This window comes from Ambystoma mexicanum, chromosome 3p, assembly GCF_040938575.1.
Source record: "Ambystoma mexicanum isolate Mex_15411 chromosome 3p, UKY_AmexF1_1, whole genome shotgun sequence".
Taxonomy (NCBI): Eukaryota; Metazoa; Chordata; class Amphibia; order Caudata; family Ambystomatidae; genus Ambystoma; species Ambystoma mexicanum.
The window spans coordinates 1,128,976,087-1,128,999,076 of NC_090925.1; the positions used below are offsets into that span (position 1 = coordinate 1,128,976,087).

The following is a 22,990-nucleotide window of genomic DNA, read 5'->3' on the forward strand; positions in this document are numbered from 1 at the left end:
TTGGCAAGAGAAGATCAATGGTCTTTTGAGTTGCCCAGGGTGATGCCAGAGGTTAAGATTACTTCTAAACCTTCCAGCCATCAGAGCTTTTGTTTTGTTGTTTTTAACATTTCCTTTTGTGTGTTGCCCGCTGTTCTGATTCTTTAGATGCACTGTAGTCTCTTGGCTTCTAAGACAGTTGCTTTAAACAAGCACATTTGCTGATGGTGTTTGAATGTTGAGCCTGGTCGTAGTGTTTTCACCAGGACTGATCTAATTTTCAGTTTGTTTTCTTGTGTGCTCCTGGTTGTGAGGGGAACCAGCTTGCCACTTCTTTTTTGTGATGTGGGGAATAGGTTATCCAGGCTTTTTTCGTCATCCAGTTACGGAGTTTCTTTGCAAAGGTGTCAGCCAAGGGGAATCATGGGCTTAGTAGTCTCCATTACGTTTGCTAATGTATCTAGCTGAAGGTTTCTCCAGTTCCATTTTCCAGTGGTTGGTAGGCTTTTGTGTGTTGTGGGTGTGTGCAGGTTGGGGCGTTGATTTAAAAAGGGATCATGAGGCGGTCACTTCAGATAATCGGAGTGGAGGGGGTCATAGTGGTAAGTACTTCTCCGCAGAGAATTGGGTCTAATGTAGGAGAAGCAGAATGAGTGTCTTCATTGCCCATGTCTTTGGGATCAAGGCTTGCCAGGTGAGTATTAAGGGAACTGGCCGAAGTTTAGTTCTCTTCCTCGAACCAAACGTTAAAGTCTCTCCCTATGACAATGCACTTGTGTTCCACTACCAGGTTGACCACTAAGTCTGGGCGTTTCTCCCTGAAGCCGTGGTTGCAGATGGGTTAAACGATTCCCATAGCCTAACAAAAACACTAGCCACGCTTTATAAATTCAGCCACGGGAGTGCCAAATACCAGAATTATGGGTCATGAACCGTGGCATGGAAAATGTAATGCTATGGCCTGTTTCACAGTTATTACAACGTAGTTACATGGAAAAGCTGTGTATGCCAAGAACATCTAGGAATACGTGGTCAGGTCATGTGCATTCCGTGTCGCACGTTGCAATGAAACACAAGCCCACCCTCCAAGGCAGCTACCCGGGAAGAGCAGTGCAGGGGTGACAGGGCGCCGAGTCCCGTGTCCCGCGGCGAGAGCCTGACTGCTCACAGACTCCCAGCTTCCCAGCAATGCAGACACATAAGCCCACGGGAGCGAAGTGGAACATTCTATTTTCTGTGCCTAAAGCCATTGATTCCAGCGAGATTAACTGGTGGCTTTCTAGCGATGAGAAAGACACAGAGAGACAGGGTGAGTGGGGGAGGGGCAGGCAACACAATCTACGAAACCTGCCATACAGACTCTGCCGGGGGAGGGTACACCTGTGTCCATAGTGTTGACTGACGAGGACTTAGCCGGCTTCTGTCTGTCTTTGATTGACCAATCCGGGCTCGCCTGGCCGCTTGCTCCCTGTAAACAAGAGCCAAGTATCCATACGTAACTAAGAAAATTCATGCAACTAAGACAATCTCATGCAACAGCGCCTCGATGCCTGTGGGCTTTTAGTGCGCTCTACACCTCCAAATTAATAAATAAAATTGCTTGGGCGCTGTATCTAACAAACCTTTGCTGTTAGCAATGTTACCAATGTTGCGAACAAGTAAACGTGTTCAACATCCTCCGGGGCAGCTGAAAGAATGTGTGGGCCGGGGAGCACGTCTTACACAGAGATTTTCAGAACTGTGAGTTTATGAATGAGTAGCCCAGGCCTGAATACAGCAAGCCTACCTCTGCACTGGGTGAACCTTGATGTGCGATTCCGAGCTTGGGGGAATCTGCATGGTTGGTCATCTCCCTGAGAATGGTGAACCGTGAAGCAGGAGTAATGTACTGAAGGAGGTTGTGTTGCGGCATTCCATGCCGTCTCTCGATTCAGGCCTCCAAGTGAGTTACTTGGAAGGATGATCCTGAAAAGGGAGTCGGGATACAAGAGATGAAGATAAGTGGCTTCATGAGCTGAACGCTCGTGGACAGGGATTCTCATGAATCTGCAACCCCTAGAAATTCATGCGGCCATGGATCCCCACATTCTCGTGGCTCCCGCTTTCATGGCAGGACTCCCATGGCATAGTTCATTAAAGCATGGCTAAGTGCTGAAAGGCTCTTCTGAACACCATGCTCACAGATTTTAGGCATCTCTTGTCTGACTGGTGGTCCCCAACCAGTCTGACTTTGATCACCGGTCCACCACCGTAAGGACTCTACTTCGCGACATTGGATTAATGAGCAGTTTAGTGGCGATGGAGAATCCAAGCAGCAATCCCTGTTGGCATGTTGGGAGATTAAAATGGGCACTAGTAGGTCAGGCCAAGATGCTACTGTATTTGTAACCACCCTTCATTGGAAGCCAGTAGAGATTGCTTAAGCCTGCTGTAATATAATCTCTCGGGTGTAGGTTCCTACCGAGGTAGGCTGCAACATTCTGTGTCAGAGCAACAGGAGTCCACACAGAAGGCAAGAGCTGTACACTAGCAAGACCCAGTAACATAACATAGCATAGAATCGTCGCCCCATGATCTTGCTAGGTTGTACACATACACTGAGTTACAAGAATGGAGAATGTTTATTTTATTGAAATCTGTGTGAGCCCTAGGACAGTCCCTCTTTCTCTCGTCTTCTATCACACCTCCTCCCTAACACAGACATCCCTGAGCCCAGGTTAGTAGATACAGAAGGTTGACTCATAGGCCCTCATTACGAGGTTGGTGGTAGTCATGGTGCTATTTGCGCCATGACTACCACCAATAACGGTACCGTGTCCGGTTTGGTGAGATGGGGACTTACCGTTCCAGTCCGACCTTGGCGGGACCGGTAAATCCCCATTCACCAAACCATTCCCCATTCCCATTGAGCCCCTATGGGGAATGGGGAAGGCGCTAATAACGGTACCGCACATTGCGGGACCGTTATTGGCTGTGATTTCCCTTAACGGGTCCCGTCCATAACGCCTGGTCAAACCAGACGTTAAAGGAGGGACCCGCTAAGGGAACTCGTAGTAGGGCGGTAAGGGATTACCGGCACCGGTCTCCTTACCGGTGCCCAGTATCCCTTACCGCCCTACTCGTAATGAGGCCCGTACTGTCTAATTCTGCCTTCAACTAGTTTTGAGGATTTACAGGCAGATTGCCTGTTCTCACTAAACCTCCCCAGGGACTTCCTAACTTTCCTACTCAATTCAGTGGTTAGTGTTTTACAGGCACTTGGAATTGTGATAATAGATGGCCCTTGGATTGAGCCCTCATTCTACTAGTCTCACTCTCACCTCTCCCTCTCCTGCTCTTTATTCTACTCCCCTTCCTTGACTCTACCACTTCTCCTCACTCCTACCTCCGATCTTACATCCCTCTGATGCCTTTTGCTCTTTCTATGCCTCGTTCTCCACCCTCTGATGTTACTCCTCACTTCACTACACTACTATTTCTTCCTCTGCACTAGTACTATCACCTACACACTACTACTCCCTCCTCCACAATACGACTCCCTCCCCAATACCACTACTCACTCATCCACACTACTATTCCCTTCTCCCACTTGCTGTGCCTCCTCCCTACAACTAGTGCTCAGACACCAACGTTCACCCAGAACAATACCCTTCACAGTCACTCCTTACGCTAATTTTTCTAACCACACTCACCACCCTAACCCACACACTCACATCGCAATACAATTCACCTTCTTTATAAATCTCCCCGACACTGCTCCTTCCCCCCTCCTGCTGATGTGTTTGTCATCCTCCTCCTCGTCTTCTGACCTCACACGAATAATCCACACTCACTGCTTCATGTCATCTCCTTTAATCTACCCGCCTCTCTGTGAATCGGCTATCTGTCCCTGGCCCATCTTGCTCTACCTAACTCTCTGGGTATGGTGAGATGTCAGTCAAAGTTAGTAGTATGCCAAGCCCTACCCACTTCCATCATGTGGATCCACTTGGGAACGGAAACTGAGGCTCAGGAATTCCAGTGTCTTTGTTCGTGTTAGGGGGCCTTGTTCCGGGTGTGTGATGAATCAACTTCCGTGGCACCAGTGGCTCAGGGATGAATATTGGTTTCTAAACCATCAATCAGCCCCACACCTCTAGTACACCTGAAGGGATACAAACAGATTGGAAACACAAGCAAATTATAAACCTCCATTTCCAATTTTGGTAACATTGATGGAACGGCAGGCTTATCTCCGAAAGGTTGTGGATCGTTGGTTAGTTGCAACCCAGCGAAAATACAATTATCACCCAACGATAAAAGGGACTGTCCAGTCAATGTTGTATCAATATTCTGCTTTATTATTATCACAACAGACCTTTCTAGCACACCACAAAATACAACCCACCCTGTAAATGAATGCAGAGGACAGACAGTTTCAAAGGAGGAAAAGGGATGCACTCTGAATACTGACAGGAGGGGAGTCGGTATAGTAATTTATTTCAATAGTTCAAGGATACTTGGTTTCAGCACGAAGGGAGCAATGGGTCGTAAAATGTCACTATGTTCCTTCGGAGAAGCACCAGAGGGACAGAACCACAATGTATCTTGTGCTGTAGGAGTTTTTGGTGTTCTACAGGGTCGTGTCGGTTTCAGGGTGCTTTGCAGCTTCTGCGACAGAGTTCAAGATGGGAGACAGCTGCAGGTATCACGTGGCAGACAGTTTGGCGAGCAAAGCTGGATGGACGGCTGCAGGCTGGCCTACACAGCGGCTCGGGGTCAGGAATCTTTGTCTCAGTGCTGGTCGGCGGTTCTGAAGCACTGGTCAAGGCATCTTGGACTGCTTTAGCGACTGCGGCATAATCACAGTCGGTTTCAGCTCGAGGGGCTCGACTGGCTCCAAAATGTCCTTTAAGGTGGATGTCGGTAGATGCTTGTCGATGCACTCCTCCTAGCTTCATAACTGGGCTTGGGTCATCCTTTAAGGTGGACAGCCTAAAGCCAAGGAAAGTGTTGCAGGCAGCTGCCTTGTCCTTGGTTTGGTTCAGAGACTCTCTTGCACTTCCCACTTAGGAAACTTGCTGCAGAGCCTACCAGGACATGCTGTGCGCTGGCTGGGAACTGGTTCTGGAGGTGCTGCAGGGTCCTCTGGATTTGGTATCTCCCTCTGTTCCCTGGGAGATGTTTAGAGGAGGGATCTTGCTTCCCTCTTGGAGGTCCTGGCCTTCACTCACTGGCGGAAGATGTAAGGCAGACTGTAACTTCAGCAAGGGTCCAATGCGGAGTTCTTCTTGTTACTCCTTGTGAAGTCTTCAGATGATCTCTTCAAACAAGGGGCTGTTAAAGCCAAATGGACCACACGGATTGGTGTAGGCGAAGCCTACCTTAATGAACCAATCCTGGGTCACCATCAACAATATCCTGTATGTGTGAGGTCATAACCAGTGTTCTTTGCAGCAGAAAAGGTAAAGGGGTGAAAACATGTAAGTTCCACCCATCTTACTGTCTGTTTTGGAGCAAAGGGGCTCTCTGATTAATGGAGCTCTCTATGGTTCCTGATTAAAGTGGTAGATCTCCCTTGAAGCTGGGGTGGGACCAGACTTTCTGGCTCCCCCAAACTACATTCTAGTACCTTCTGAATGGGGCTCCCTGGGCGGATGACTACTGTATTACATGCATTCCCAGGCATGACATTTCACTGTCCATCAATATGGAGGGTGGGAGCTGGCCTCAGGTTGACATCGTGTTTATGAAAGGGTGTTGGTGTTTCCAGCCAGGCCCCATGTGGGCCTGTTTGAATTAAACTCTGATTAGTATGCAAATGCTACCACCAGCGACAGGGTTCAACAAAAGGATCCATGGAACCTGTGTTAGTTAATTGTGCTGGACATGGCATGGGAAAGGGCCATCCCCCTTCTGGAGATACATTGTGTACTCCACCGGTCGGATCCCAACTTAATATGACAGGGGGGAGACTGCAAGTGTAGGCTGTGTTCACCCAGAGTACACAGGTCTATGCGTATGTCATGTGGTGAGCATATGAAAATGTTTGTGGATCAGCCCCACACATTTTCTGGAGGTTGATCTACCATCATTCAATTTCATTTAAAATTTCACAAAAAGCTCAGGCGGGCGCACACTCACCGTGTAGATGGTCAAATTCCTCACAGGGTGCCCATAAGGTAAGTCTCTTGGTGACGAGGGTTTGCGTTTCTCACACATGTCCCTAGCAGTCAAGGGAAGATGGTGGCAACCGGGTCTGCTTGCCACCATCTCTCGGTAGCACTGTGTGGCTGTTCTTGCCACCGCAAGTCAGTGTTTTGACTGTGTTCCTCTTTGCAGTTCACTCTTCACCTGCATTTTATCGCTGGAGACAGGGGAACTGGTTGTTGGTAGTCGAGTTGCTGGTTCTCTGTTGCTGGTGTAGCCTCACCCTTTTGTGCTTTCTATTGGTTTCTCGCTCTGATGTTTGATCCCTGGAAAATATATAAAAAGACTGGCAAGCATCTTGTCAAAGAGGCATGGCATGAGACAAAGAAGGACTGACTAAAAACAAGCTTGTACAAGGGTCAAGAATTGGGGCCACCGTCCACATCAGGTTTAGGACTGGCTCTGGATATCTTCCTCGTTGGCCTCCCACCCCAGGCTTTGAGGTGTTTCCTCCCCTATTGACGGGTTTGTACTTTCTTTCCGAATGTAATGATTCGCATGAACCATTAGATCTAAAAATGCTACCACCAAAGGTTTGAACACCAAAAGTTCGATCCTTTGGTGGTAGCATTGTAAAAAAAAAAAAAACAGGGGCTGCGGGGGTGTCCCTCGCATCGTCCCGATCACTATACTTTAGCTGTGGGGGACACCCCTGCAGCCTTCCGTAAAAAAAAAAGAAAAAAAAGAAAAGGACCCTGCGGCGTCGGTTCCCGATCACGGAAGTGAAAGGGAACTGGCGCTGCAGGGACCCATCTTGAAGAAGAAGGTAAGTGGGGTGTGTTTATGTTGGGGGTGTGGGTGGGGGTGTGTTGAGGGTGTGGGTGGGGGGTGTGTCATGGGTGTGTCATGGGTGTGTTGTGGGTGTGGGTGGGTGTTCTAGTTCGCCCCTTTCTCATGCAAACGTTCCGGCCGCGGCAAAATCAGCCGTGGTTGGATCACGTAGATCCCTCTTGACAAGGCCAGGGTACTTTCAGAAGATGTAATACAATAATTACACTCACCATTTAGCTATAATGGTAAGTAGAAAGGTACAGGGTGATGCTGTAGAGTAGATTAAAAACGTTGTATAGTTTACTTGAAATGAAAGGCAATAAAAGAGAAGTCTTGTCATTTGTTTTCTTAAAGATAAAAGTGATTTAATTACACACTTGAAGCCGAAATGTGTTTCGACCCGACAAGGGTCTTTTTCAAGGCTGCAGTGAGTATACATGATGGGCAATATTGTTCATTATAGGTTGTAAAAACCACCCGGGTAGTGAGCACCAAACTGCAGTTTTTCTGAGCAGAACAGTGCTCACGGTGTCAAGTTTGGTAGTGTTTTGACATATTGGTACACCAATGCTATGCGGTAACAGTTAATTATAGGTGACAGTTGTAAGTGACATAGTGTGTAAACGTTGTGTTGAATGAGTGGAATTTAAACATTTGCAAATTCATGGTTGAGGTGACATGGTGAAACACATGTATGTACTAGTGAGAGTAATACATGTCAAATTGGTAGGTAGCACCAAGGAGAAAGCAGAGAAGGGAAAAGAGATACATGGTGCTAGACTTTCAGGGTATGGGGACCAGGCCGTCGGTTAGAGGGGCATTCACATGCCTTGATCACCTGGCTCATCTTTGGCTCAAACATGATTATATGTTCCCAAAGTCTGTTCCTTGTGTGGCTCAGGGGGCAAAGTCCTTGGTTGTGAGGGTGAGGAAAAAGTAGCCCGGCAGAAAGGGAGGCCCACACAGGTCCATGTTTGCTGAATATAGACCTCATTTGATCAAAATCACTTTGAAGTGACCTAAAAGTGGCATTTAGCACTATAAAAGCAGAAATATGTTCCAAAAAAATCAGACGTCAGCTGTGCTGTTTTGCATGGAGTCAACCCAACTCTACCAGTTGATTCTGTCCATCTTTGCATTGCATTAGAGCGTTGTGCCCCAGCATTTGGGGCATCCCTCCATGAAGGGGGGGCACCCCCTTCAAGAGTTTCCATGTAGGTCCTGAAGAACAGTGGAAGCAGGGCAGAGAGCTAGGATGCTTCACAGAAGTTGGGTACATTGTCAAGCGGTTTGTTGTCTTCATTTGAGTCATCGTCTCCCGCTACGTAAGAATGAGTAGAGCATTGCCAGTTCTTCTTGCTCTGAAAGAGTTGATTAGTCTGTCTCTGAGCCTGGTGTGTTCCACAGTATCTAACGCCACGAGAAAGCCATCTGTTGTTTTCTTTGTGTCCCATGTACCCAGTAGCTACAGAGAAGGGACCGCACACAAAGTGTCAGAGCTTCCTGAGCTGCAAGGGTATGTGGGGGTCCCCTTATTTGCATATTCAGTGACGTCACAGAATGAGTCTGTAATACTAGATGTGCTCATGTAAAGTTTAATAAGAAGTTGCCAGGGGAGAATGCCAAGAGACAATACATTTATGAATTGTCACATCTCCCTATTCCTTATCTAGCAATATCAGGAGTATGGCTTTTTTGGAGCAGTACCCAGTGCGAGCTGAATCAGTTCTAGAGACTTCTCATTTTGGCAGGCAAGGAAAGGTGAGAACATGATTTGCCCAGGAACACAAAAGTCTGGGACTCGGGCCCAGGCACTCGCACATCTACCTCTCTGTAGTTGGCAGACATATTATTTGCCACATGACCTTTTTTTAATTTGGTTAGAAGCAGCAAAAATAATTGTGATTTTGTCGTGCTAACTCAAGTAAACTGTTGTGTTTATAGCAGGTTCCCTATTGCTTTATGTTTGTGGTGAATATATTTGGCCATATTGTCCATAGTAGCAGTAAGCCTTTCATTCAGAACTACAGAGGAGGGTTATTTTGAATGAATCACCAAGCAATGCTTTGATTATGTTAAGCTACATCCTACTGAAGGTCTCTTGCTGTGACCAGAGGACAGTGATTGGGTCTGGGGTGGACAGAGCAAAGTATAGTGCCATCGAAGCAGACCCTGTTTACTGGAATGATTGTGAGGCAGGGAGAGTAAGGTCTTCACGTCTTAACAAAATCAGCAAGGTTCCAGACCCAAAAGTGTGGGGGCTGGGCTTATGGAAATAATTAAAGGAAGTGAACAGATCTTAAAGCTCACAGGACCAATGAGGATTGGCCTTTCAAAAAATGCATCATCACCACCCGAAAAATAACCTGAGAGAAGGATTTCCTATAACTTTGCAAGCAAAGTACAAAAGGTGGTCAACATTAGACCCAACAATCTATACTGAAATATTGCCTGCAGGGCAAAATCCCAAATACAAGACAAGCTTTGATGACACTGTCATGTGGTCTTGTGAATGTCTGTTCTGGGAATGTGACGACCTGGGATCATATGCCAGTGGACTAACACTAGCAAACAAATATTTTTGTAGTGCCAACCTATAAATAGCCCAAGGTGGATGGCATCCACCCTCTGGAAAAAGTGGGCAGATCCTATTCGCCCACATGCACCTTTGACTTGTGTCTTGAAAACAGTACGAGGCCAGGACCAAGGAACACCACCTCTCCAGTTCCAAGAGCAGAAATATCTCATCCCACATCCCTAGCTAATGATCATGACTGACATGTCCTCTCCTCCTTCTGCTGCATTGCATTCTGGTATTAGTAGTCTTCCATTCAAAATGGGGGAAGCTAACTCCATAATCATACTCTTTTTGCTTAACATAGTTCTTTCAATATTCAGACAAATCAATCAATATTGAAAGTCATAATGAATAAAAAGTCATGTGCCGGACACAGCACATCTCCTCTAAAAAAAAAAAAGAAATGACTTGATTTACGAGTGACAACTGGTGCTTACCTGCGGTGTCCCCCATTAACGCGTGCCCTGGGCAATGGCACAGAAGGTCCATGTCTAGGGCCGGCTCTGCAGTGTAGGTTAATGTCTTTGTAGGCAGTGTGGGAACAACAACATGAAAAATAAAGATGGGTGCTTCTGGGGTGTCCCTCCCATGTGCAAACGAGAATAAAAGTGCCAGACAGGCGTGTCGTCTGTGCAACTACAGAGCAAAAGGCACCAAGAGAAACAGAGGAAAAGGCGACCTGTCCCGCGTTAGAAGGCAAAGTGGATCTGTCCTGCAACGGGCCCGGCTACATGGAAAATGTTAGCGTCAGAGGCACAGAGAAATACACAGAAAAAGGATGGGTACAGGGGCTGCGAAAGCACATGGGGGTCAGATCAAAGTGGGTGGCGGTGTCCGGCGGTCCCATGGTGTTTGGAGGAGGAATGGAGGGGGGACTGCTGTTCTGCAGCAAGGGAAGCGCTAAGCGATAGATTTACTGAAGGTAAGCAGTCAATAAAATGGCCGAGATCTATAGAGAATAGCTGACTCTATAGTGTGAAGGAACAGAAGGAAGATTGATTATGGGGGTTGCCAGGGGTTGCAACTGCTACCCCTGAGGTCTCCCTTGCTACCCCTAAAAAAGTTTCATTTTTTTTAGGTGTAACTGCTGGGCTGTGGCCAGCACTATGTGGCTTTTTTGTTTCTGGAATGGCTGGCTTTCTTGTTCAGGCCTCTTACAAAAAAGAGGGGGTTCCACAGTAACACTTTGAGCAGTGACTACAAATATGAATGAATAGGAATAACAAATAATGTGTCTTTCTGGAATTCTATACGATAATTGCTAGACTCATGAAAGGTTTATTTCAGGCACACTTCAGGGTGTGAGTCACTGATTTGGTCTGTTCTTAAACACGTCAACTCAGCATTTCATCTTTCTGAGGTTGATAAATGAGTACCAACACAGGTTGGGTGATATAGTATGTATATTTGTTCTATATAAATTACTTAAGCGTAATAGCACATAGTTACCATTTGGTCTTGGACCTCTGCTTGCGTCCACAGTCATTTGGTAATATGGGCCTATACACACTGATATTAATGATACATATGGTGATCCATTCTTGTATGAAATGTATGTCACAATATAGTGATATAACCATATTTTTTGTACTGTACTTAGGAACAATGCTATGTGATGGCACTTTCTGTTTTGTCAAGGGGTGAAAGGTTGTGTTTCATCGCTTTCCATGATGTCACCTCTGGGTGGGGTCACATGACATCACTTCTTGTGATGTCATCAGAGGTGAAGGATCAGGTGGTGCTACTTCCGCTACCCTGGCATTTTGATGAAATGACGTCCCTGGAAAGCTGCTTCTCTCTCGCAGACGATTAGGAATCAAACGCTTCATCGTCTTAGCTGGCGACTGGTCACTTTGGAACAGGATGGGAGTTGCCAATTGGTTTGGCTCTGGTCGGGATACTTTAATGGTGATGAGACAACTACATGTGAGAGAGCATATGGTATAATGTCCTTTGAGAGGGTGATTACTGATGTAAAAAGGTAACATAATGTCAGATGCTGTACAATAATGATGTTAGGTAGAAAACATCCGGCTCCGTATAAACTTTGCACTGGTGCAAGTGCAGTTAGTGCTAGGGCAAACATTGCCTAAGTGCAAGAAACATGCTCTTGCAATTCATTTTTGCACCAGGGCACTATTGTGAAATTGACCCTGAAGCACAATGCATTCTTCTTTAAGGGACATATTTGCCCTATTGCTAATTATTCCTCGACAGGAGCAAAGTACCTTTGATTCCATCCCTGAAATAAATGTTTCTAGATGGTGGTGATCTTTGTCTAGGACGGATAAAAAAATCGAAGAAAGCTTTTCCCAGCATTCCAAGAGGTCTCACTGTGTGAATTCCTGGTCTTGCAAAATCCCAATATGGCTGCCGTTTCAATCTCTGCTGAATCCGCTGGATTTCGGTGGAAGATTGCATCTTATTGCCAGTTTACCCGGATGCTAATGTGTGCCAGTTTGCCAAAGCAAAGTGTTCAATTGCTTTGTAAAAAAGTTATTTTCATATTAGGGCATTTCCAGTGCCATAACACAGTTCTGGGACTCCAACCATGATAGGCTGTGGGGAGGTAACATGGTGCTCCTACTTCGGGAGAAAAATAAAGTAAGAACTATCTCTAAAATATCATCCGACGATCTTATGATCTTTCCATAACTTCATATTTTGCTTTATCAATAATTTGGTGAATCTGCATGTTGAGTTCTTGTGCTTATTAGTGAGTTCCTCTGAAAAGGTGGGCAATCCCAAAGGTTGAAAAAAAAACAAGAACACAAAAAAAATATTGCAGTGTCTGCCATCACTGGAATTCCATATCCTGCATAAAAGGATGATATCAGAGTAGTGGTTGGCTGCGGATGCCTCATTCTGACCGCGGCTTGACTCTTAAGACCACCAGGCAATGTGGGCCTTGTTCACAGCAGCATGTTCTGTCCAGCTGGGATAAGCAAAAGTGCCAGAAGCGAAACCCTCAACCCTCCAAATCCTCTGTGATCGCTGTTCAGAAGTGCCAGCACTTCAGTGTCACAGAGCGAATCCCTTTCTGTCCATAATATGTTGACAGGTATCATGTGAGTCCTGTCTGCTCTTCTCTTAGAAAGATCTCAACCCTGTTGTCACTTCTGGTGGCTAGTTAACGCGATAAGATAAGAGGTTGCCAGCGACATGAGCCCAAGTGGCACTTCATGAGTTCCAATCCCCCAAGCCCAGCTGAAGTCTTCATCCACGAATGATAAAGTGAGCAGCATTTCATCGGGTGTTGACAGCTATTATTACAGTGCTTAGAAGCAGGGCGAATAGGCCATGGCACATTATAAAAACCAGATGATATTCGAGGCAAGCCTTGATCGGAAAACATGGAATACCGGTTTACAGGTGGCAGGTAGGCTGAGGGCTGTGTGGAAGGAATGAGCAAAAGGTTTTTGGGAGGGATTTTGAAGGGAAAGCCAGCAAACGGGAAAAAACATAATACTATATATACACTGCAAGCTTTGTAGACCAAACGCCCCTTCATGCAGAGAAAATGGTGACAGAAATGTTACATTCCAAATATAAAATATTAAAACAAAAAGAAAGAAAAGAAGGGGAAAAAAGTGTATCCTTAGCAAAATGAAGTGGGACAAAGCACACAGTTCAATATAGCTGTCCCCGAGGCACTGCAGACTCACATTCTTAGCACTGACGAATGGGGACAGTGGCGGGGAGCTACACCTAACGTGGACCAATCAGAGCAGTGGGCGCTCGCCTTCTCCATCGCATGGGATGCTTGATTGGGCCTTTGATTCTTCCTGTCAAGGCGGCCTTAGAACTATTTTTTTGTTTGTTTTAGGTGTGAGTTTGTGTGACTATCTTTGTTCTGTATATTTGGAAGAATCTTCCGATTGCAACCCAGCAAGTCAAGTCGCTTTGTGGGGACAATTCCACAATCTTCCTCTTTTAACCAGCGGTGTCTTATTATTTGATGCATTCCTAATCTTAAGCACAGAGGGCTTCTCAATCATGAAAGTTATACTGCCATATATCACCCACTGGGTCCTTTGATTTGAGGTCATTGGCTACATTTGATTTCATGACAAGGCCTCAGCTGGTTATTCTGGCCTTTTCGTATCCATATAAATGTAATGTTCAGCGTCTTGGCTCGATCGCTGCACCTTGGGGATGCATGGAGCGAACTGCATAGTATTTACAATCACTGCACCATAGAGATACATGGAGCAAACTGCATAGTATTTACAATCACTGGACCGTAGGGATGCATGGAGCGAACTGCATAGTATTTACAATCACTGGACCATAGGGATACATGGAGCGAACTGCATAGTATTTACAATCACTGGACCATAGGGATACATGGAGCAAACTGCATAGTATTTACAATTGCTGGACCATGGGCATACATGGAGCGAAGTGCACAATATTAACAATCGCTGGACCATAGGGATACATGGAGCAAACTGCATAGTATTTACAATCGCTGGACCATAGGGATACATGGAGCAAACTGCATAGAATTTACAATTGCTGGACCATGGGCATACATGGAGCGAAGTGCACGGTATTAACAATCGCTGGACCATAGGGATACATGGAGCAAACTGCATAGTATTTACAATCGCTGGACCATAGCGATACATGGAGCAAACTGCATGGTATTTACAATCGCTGGACCATAGGGATACATGGAGCAAACTGCATAGTATTTACAATCACTGGACCATAGGGATACATGGAGCAAACTGCATAGTATTTACAATCACTGCACCATAGGGATACATGGAGCAAACTGCATGGTATTTACAATCGCTGGACCATAGGGATACATGGAGCAAACTGCATAGTATTTACAATCGCTGGACCATAGGGATACATGGAGCGAACTGCATAGTATTTACAATCACTGGACTATAGGGATACATGGAGCAAACTGCATAGTATTTACAATCACTGCCCCATAGGGATACATGGAGCAAACTGCATGGTATTTACAATCGCTGGACCATAGGGATACATGGAGCGAACTGCATAGTATTTACAATCACTGGACCGTAGGGATGCATGGAGCGAACTGCATAGTATTTACAATCGCTGGACCATAGAGATACATGGAGCAAACTGCATGGTATTTACAATCGCTGGACAATAGGGATACATGGAGCAAACTGCATGGTATTTACAATCGCTGGACCATAGGGATACATGGAGCAAACTGCATAGTATTTACAATCACTGGACCATAGGGATACATGGAGCAAACTGCATAGCATTTACAATCGCTGGACCATGGGCATACATGGAGCGAAGTGCACGGTATTTACAATCGCTGGACCATAGGGATACATGGAGCAAACTGCATAGTATTTACAATCACTGGACCATAGGGATACATGGAGCGAACTGCATAGTATTTACAATCACTGGACCATAGGGATACATGGAGCAAACTGCATAGTATTTACAATCGATGGACCATAGGGATACATGGAGCAAACTGCATGGTATTTACAATCGCTGGACCATAGGGATACATAGAGCAAACTGCATGGTATTTACAATCGCTGGACCATAGGGATACATGGAGCGAACTGCATGGTATTTACGCTGCTATTCTGTCGATTCGCCCCATGATTTTTGCCTCTGCCTCCGTCAGTGTTGCTTGCGTTCACATCTCTAGAATATTTGGTTGTTCTGCTTGCTGACTACATGTTCCAGAGCATCTTTCCTCTTTCAGAAGTTAAAATGGCCTGCAAAGGTTCGACCAATCACAATGTATTAATCTATTATTCCACTCTTGATGTGGTTCTCTGAAATGCGATCTTCCATCCTGGGCCGATTCCAGCCAAGAGATTTCTATATCAGGACGACATCAGCAAATTAGGCTTTCCTGCACTTTCACCCTTTCTTAGGCTGATAGCCAGCAAGTTTTGGCTACTGACCAGTTAGCCATGGTTGTACTCTCTGCAGGCAGCCTCTTCGTTCTCCTTTTACTATTTTGTACTATAGCCAGGGCCGTAATTACACGATTCTGACTTGCGGCCGGGTTGCATTTCATGTGTTGGCTTATGTTGAAAGGCGGAGGTTCCAGAATCATTGCCTTGTCCTTCTTTGGGGCTTTGTAGACAGACGTAGGGCCAATGATGGGCAAAGGGCATGGTATGGGGAGCTCAGGAATAGAATGGAAAAGAGAGGGAAAGTGAGGGAGGACAATGGGGACACAGTGGGAAATATGGATGAAAGGAGGCAGGCAAGCGGTTTAGGGGAGAGCCGTATGCAAACGTACTTCAGCAAAGTACACAGAACAGAGACCCCCTCGCCCTTCATTTGAATATTCATGTTCTCACACATTATCCTCTTTTAAAACTTATTGTCGCGGGATTATAACATGCACCCATTGCTATCGGTTCATGCCTTTGAAAGGATGATGGAAGAAAATCCTGACCACAAGAGGCACAGTAGGGAGAGGGGAGAGAGAAAGTGAGAAGTGAAATAGTTCAAAGAAATTCAAAGGGAGCAAAAGAGGTAAAGAATATTAACATGGGAAGGAAACGACAGGAAGTTTGGGAGAGGAGAAGACTGTCACGCAGAGAGAGGGCAGGGCCTAGAAGTATGCGAGACCCGGAAGTGCTAGTGCAAGACAGCCTTGTTTCCAGATTTCCAACTCTGGCACACTGGGTAGCGCATTTTAGCTGCCTAGCGCTCTACTCATGACATGTAAAGGAAGAGTGAAGTTAAAAAAAAAATCAGGACCAGTCCAAATATCCAAAAAGAGAACCTAGACAGATATACGCAACACTATTCTTTGGGATTATGATGCAATAAACAGTAATAATATATGCAAACTCTATACACGTGTGAGGTTCAGTTTAAGACTCCCAATACCTTGTAAGTGATTAGAAAGTTGCAGGGAAACCCGGGGTCACGGTAATCATTTTTACACGTATCTTTGAATGGTTTATCTGGCAGCAAACATGTAACCAACCTCCCTTTGTGCCCTGACATTGGCAAGGGCAAAGCAACAGCAGTAAGGCGTAGGAGATTCAATGGAGCTGCGAGGATGGTGTTGGCTGCCAGTGGGTCTCCACGGAGCAGAAAGGTCAACGCCCAAGGTCGGACCGGGACAAGAAATTCCAGGAGGATAGCTCAGCGGCAACGTGTTCACCTTGGAAGCAAGACGACATGAAGCAACACGGGTGCAATCTCCGGGTCCACGCTTAGAAACCTCTGGGTGTTTAAGCGCGTAAAAAATACGCAACTAAGACAAAAAAAAAACAATTGTACAAAAAAAAAAAAAAACTATTCCTGTAACAGCGCCTCGATGCCTGCAGGCTGTGTGAGTGCTTTAAAAATGCAAATAATAAAAAATCAATACAATTAAATAGGCCCGGACACCCAAAAAAAGTGGCCCACCCCTCACCTCCAAAAAAGTGGCCCTCAAACCATCATCTGTGAATCGTGTCAATTCACGACTTTACAGAAAATGCTACTTATGGAGGGTTCATGTGTCTGTTACATTACAATACAACTCATAAAATAACATAACTTTGCATATAGTTCTGGGACAGGGTCCACAGCTCCTAGGCGCATGAGTGGCATGAAGCAACCATCCCCACTGCGGGCTTGGGACCTGCTGCAAGTCGATGCTTAACAATAGAGGATGATTTGTGACTTGTTGACGTATTGTTTCGTTTGGAGGATGAAGAAATTCCAGATAGTAACGTGCTAGTTCAGGGAACATGGATTGCAGTAAACGGGAAAAGGTCATTTCAAGATAAGCTTTCAAATAGACAGCAACTGCAAGGTCTTGAAAAAACAATGTGTGTGTGATTGAGACTTGATACAGAGTGAATACTGACTGATGAATCTGTGCCCAGCAAAGCGCAATGCTATAGAAAGGAATGCAGTGCCTACCACGCTTCTCACTGCGTAAACACAGATGTTTCTACAGAATCAGTGCCATTAATGAAACACTACCTTTCACCCCTTGACAAAACAGGAAGTGGGCATCAAATAGCATTGTTCCTAAGTACAGTACGAAAAATATGGTTATGATTTCACTAATGTGATAACCATTTCATACAAGAATGGATCACCATATGTATCATTAATATCTGTGTGTATAGATACATATTGTCAAATTACTGTGAATGCAAGCAGACGTCCAAATGAAATGTTATTGTATAGCACTTAGGCGTAAGCTCTTTTTTATAGAACAAATACGCATAAAACATCACCCCACCTATGTTGGTTCTCATTTATCGACCTCAGAAGAATGAAAGGCTGAGATGTCCTTGCTCGGATTTGAACCTGCAACCTGCAGATCACACACACATCGCAGCAGCAAGCACTCAACTCACTCAGCTGTCAAATCAGCCATAGTAAAATGAGCAATTATTCTCTAGTGGAATATACCATTAAACTGGTAACTGAGATTTAACAGCAGACCAGTTAAGTTCATTTGCAGGTCTGGTGCAAAGTTGGCCGCATGTAAGCGTGCATCTACTTTTCAGGCTTCGGAATCAGCATGTCAACAAGACAGTGTTGTTTTACTTTAAAAAATACAACTAACCTTGGGCCTACCATTCCCAATCCCCTCTCCCTAAACAATCAGATTGGGAACCAGAGAGAGCCATGCATGCAAACAGCAGAGCCTTCCTAGACACAAAGCAGGATTTCACCCCGCTCTTGGGGTGCAGTTGCCCCACACGGGAATTACTGAAAGCCAGACACAATGGCCCACACCCAAAAATCTGTACATCAGAGCAAACATGACTGTGCAGTACATGGTGCAAAAAACACAACCTTAGAACCACAGCAAGAGAGCAACAACTGTCTGTTTGAGGGGCTGCACATAGCAGACCAGAGTCCACCCAACCAACATGCTCATAGTCTTACCTGTCCCCTCCTCATGTCGGCTCAGCTCCCCCCATGGTCCAAGTTTACCATTCCAGATTCTCCGGTGAGTGGTTGATTATTCCATGCGAGAAGGCAGAACAGATGCTGCGGATCCTTTCGGGAAAAATAGCAATTTCTGGCTGGGAGCTGATTGATGCTGCACCCGATTCAGTGCAGCATGAAAGGACACGTCCTTGAGGAAAGAGCCCCGCGTTGTCTCCACAAGTGCACGGCATGCACCCCCAGCCTGGGCTGGGGTGCTGGAGAGACACGCAGAGGGAGATGCAGAAAATGGATTAAAAATGCGATCTCTGCGGGCTGCGGCTGCTGTGAAGGCAGGCAGGCTGTGCGCCTCTGAGCACATCCTGCACTGGCACCCCCAGAGTCCGATGAGATCAGGAGTGGACGGGGGCCTGCTGCCTCCCCTGGGTTTGGGGCCTGTTGCCTTTCAGAGAATTGAGAAACGGTGCCCTCTCACCGGAACGGGAGCAAGGGATGGAGCTGAAAGGCCAGGCTGCCCCACCCCCAGGTCCTTTCAAGGGCAGGCGAGCGCTACAGGTTGCAGAATGTTACTTTTTTTTACAAAACACTGGGAGCGGGCCGGGCTGGCCGGCCCGCTCCCAGTGTTTTGTAAAAAAGTAACACTTCCTTCAAAGTGGTGGCTGGCGACATGGAGTCTTGCATTGACTCGCTGCCTGCAGGCCCTGATCATGCAGAGCAGATAAAAAAAGGCAGGGCCTGCAGGCAGCCGTGAGCCAGCGCGAGACCGGCCCAGGCATGGGCTTCAAGCCGTCCCCTTGCCCGCTTCAATACAATTTCAGCCCGGTCACGGGCCGAACGGCCGATGGCCCGATCCGATGCTTTTTGGCCAGATGGCAGGTGGCGGCTCCGGCCATGGGTGTTGCTATGATGACCACAGAATCTCCGGCGTCAATGCCAGCATAATGCTTTGGAACCTGTTGGACCTGTTGGGCCATGCCCCCATGGACACATTAACATCCGGTGAGCGATGGACGAGGTTGGGGCTTTGCCTCATACCTTCGCCCGGTGTGCCCTTCTAAGATTATTTTGCTGTGGGCTGGGTCCCTGGTGTGGCCATCCACCGGCCTGTTAGGGATCACTCATTGGGTGCGCTACCTGTGGGGGCACTGACGTTGTTTCCTGGCCCTCAGGGGTCGGTGCGGCCTGGGATGCAGCGACACATGTCGTCAGCTGATATCATCTGGTAGACTGTGGTGGCTGTTCTGCCAGGTTGCACTCATGCACGAGTAGGCGGGGAGTAGGCGGAAGTGTGGTCGACACTGATTATGGTGTAGGGCTACCAGGTGGAGTAGCCCTCCTTTTCTATCTACATCTCTTGGCTTTCCAGATAACCTTTCATCATCCACCACTTGCCTCTTGTCTTTGTTATTGTGATGTTGTCTTTCATCTTTGCCCCCGTCTTTTTTCATGTCCTACTTTTTATTCACAGTCGTTTAAATGTATTGCCTGGCAAATGTTTTCGCTCTTTTTTTTTATATACTTTTCTATTCGGGTATATTGTTTACAATTTTTAAGCCGTAACAAGTATACAATTTACAAGAATAATTACAAAACTAAAAAGCAGAACAAGTCATGAATAATGACATCAGTTACCTGTACATCCACTACCTCCTAATAAAAACATGTACAACAATATACATTACACTCAGCATTATGTGTGATAAAGTATCCGAAAAGTGATCACAATTTTACTGATTTATCAAATTCCTTCCAAATAAAAAAGTCGGTTGCAGCAGCTAGCAGGGGTTCACCTTTTTTTATTTAAATGTATTGTCTGGCAACTGTTTTCTCTTTATTAGAGACGTTTGTAGGCGTTATTTTTTTACAACTAACGGGTTCATCTTTCCATTTCTTCTCTCTTTTGTTCTATTTTTGTCTTAATTGTCACTGTGCTGTTCAGTGCTTAAAGTGCCTGCGCGCCGAATCATTGTGCCATGCCATTAGTTATGTACAGTGCTCTGGCGTAAAGCTCTGTAGAATTCAAATACACGAACAAGCAACCCACCGCCAGATAATAGAAAGTTAGCCGGGCGGGTGGTGCCACAGGCTCTGCCCGGTGGTGTTCACTGTTCATGGTCAGGCCGGAAGCTGTCCTCGTTTGCAGTTGAATGCAACTTGTTCAGAAGACCTATCCTAGGGAGAGCTAGTTCCTGGGCTACGCAGTCCCTTTCCTGTGTCCCGCTCTGGGGTGCTCCTTCAAGATTTCGCCTTCCCAGCTCTAAGAACCTCGGGTAACCAGACTGTGAGCAGGAAAGGTTCACTGCTGTCCATATAGTACATTGCCTTAATCCAAGCATTGGAAGGCCTGAACGTTTTAAATGGTTACAAGAAGGCCACGGAACATGTAAAATAACATGGAATTCGAATTCATCTACGTTGAGAAATGTTTGCTTTTTGGCGCCATATCCGTTGTCAAGCAGCTCCTTACTTTTCTTCTATTTGTCTGTGAATGCAGTTATTTCTCCATCCCAACTCCCCTGTCCAATAGTCCATGTTATGTTATGTTACTTGGCATTTATATAGCGCCTTATGTATCATTGGTATGATCTCAAAGCGCTGGTTGGTTGAACGCCCTGTGGAATCTTCCTGATAACGTGGTCCCCAAGTACATCAAGGAGTTGTCGTTCCCTGCCTCGTGCTAGCTTTGGGCAGGCACCTGCTGTTACTGCAGCTTACATGTACTTCCCTGCACCAGGCCTGGGAGACCACTTTCATTTTGTGTGTGGAGGCTTTATCTCCCCACCACCCCCCACACACTTTGCTATTGGTCGATGAAATCATGAATGGTGGGAGGCCACCTTCATCTCGGATTGTGAAAGTCCGGGAAACATAGTTGAGTGTGGGACAGCAATCCATGGGCTCGGGAGGATAGCTCAGCAGCAACGTGCTCGCCTTGGAATCAAGCCGACATGGAGCAACACAGGTTCGATCCCCGGGTCCACGCTTAGAAACCTCTTGGTATTAAGCGCGTTATAAATAACCTATCATATCATATCATGACATAGAGCTTCCCGCTGTGTCATGACAAAGTGAACTCGTTTGGCAAAATCCTTTCCCGGATATGAAGTGATGCAAAGTTTTGCTCGGGCCCAAGTTATGGAGTTCCTCATAGTATTGTTTTTTTCACTTTCAATGTACTTGGTAATACAGGTTGCATTATTATTGTTATTATTAGGGTATTTATTGAGCACAGGCCTAGTTTCCGGAAGCAAAGCAGCACTTTACATATCGTGGGGGAAGGGCGAGGTGAGTGGTGCAGAGATACAAGGGATGGGGGAGCTAACAATGGGTGAGGGTGGGCAATTTGGCAGCAAGGGATTTACAAGCAACCCGCGGAGGAGATAGCGGGGAAGCAAAGCATCCATTCTCAGGTTAGGTGAGGACAGGAGTGTGTGTGGACCCAGGTGTTAGAGAGCAGCCAAAGGGAGAGTATTGAGCTCCTTCCTGAACTGAAGAAGCGAGGGGGCAATGCTGGCCTGGATAGGGAGGAGGTTCCGGAATCTTGGGGCGTACACAAAGAACACCTGTCTTCTGGTTGTTTCCTTCCTGCACCATCAGGTTCCAATTATGCACATGTACATACTTCTGCTGGATCGTACGCCTCCGGAGGCCCACTCACTGAGGTACCTTGAGGACTTCAGGGCAACGGCCTTGTTGGTGGTGCGACAGGATTTGAAGACGTTATGTGCTTGCCAATGCAGTTCAATGAGGTTCTGGGGGATGTGGTCAGACTTGCAGAGTCCTTTGATAAGTCTTGCTGCAGTGGTGTCAGGGCCGTCACAAGAAAGGCCTTCTAGAAGGGCATTGCCACCATCCAGGTGAGGGAGGACCACGGCTTGGACAGCAGATCTGAAGTTGTTTTCAGTTGAAGAGGAATTGCTTGATTTTTCACAGTAGAGAAAGTTGGTACCAAGGCGTTTGTGGCTTCCTTGTTATTTTCTGGTTAAAGGAAAGGTGTCTGCCAATGTCAAACACAAGGGACTTGGAGTGGGTGACCAGCTGGGGTGTAAAGCCCTTGAGGTTTATAGCAGAGAGTCAGGTCTCTATATCAGGGTGTTTGGTATTGTTGCGTAGCATAAACAAGGATTATCAGGAAGCCTAACAGAGATAACCATTATTTACGTTAACAAAATAGACATTTTAAAAGTTACTGTTTTTATCATATAGATAGGATTTTCTATTGGATATTGCATTGATCTAGATCCTAAGTGCTGCAAAGCACTTTCATATTATAATGTTTACTACAGCCAAAGCACTTCACAAATAAGGCGCTGTAAATGGAACCGTTTTGGGGTGCGGATTGGTTGGAATCAGAGTACACCAACTGGATGTGATCGGGCTTCTAACTATGGCTCAAGGGGCCTTACCTGACTGGTAAAGGCCACCCTTCTTGGGTCATATTGCCATTAGTACCCCGGCACGTCGTACCGGGGTACTAATTGCAATTTTTCTCGAGTCGAGAAATGGCGCTGCAACCGTATCTCGACTCGAGAAAAAAAAACAAAAGAAATAGCTGCCCACACATAGTCCCTTCTCCCATTCCAT

At 46.2% G+C, this 22,990-nt stretch overlaps 1 protein-coding gene and 1 long non-coding RNA gene across 3 annotated transcripts in view; one reads left to right on the forward strand and one right to left on the reverse strand.

Annotated features, from left to right (window-relative positions):
* The window catches only part of PDLIM4 (PDZ and LIM domain 4), a 659,501-nt gene that overhangs the window by 283,395 nt on the left and 353,116 nt on the right, over positions 1-22,990 (forward strand). The window lies entirely within an intron of this gene.
* LOC138581300 (uncharacterized) overlaps positions 1-22,990 on the reverse strand; it is a 216,612-nt gene that overhangs the window by 109,376 nt on the left and 84,246 nt on the right. For both annotated transcript variants that reach the window (XR_011304511.1, XR_011304510.1), the window contains exon 2: positions 6,103-6,434. This is a non-coding gene — a long non-coding RNA (uncharacterized lncRNA). The remainder of the gene's footprint in view (positions 1-6,102; positions 6,435-22,990) is intronic.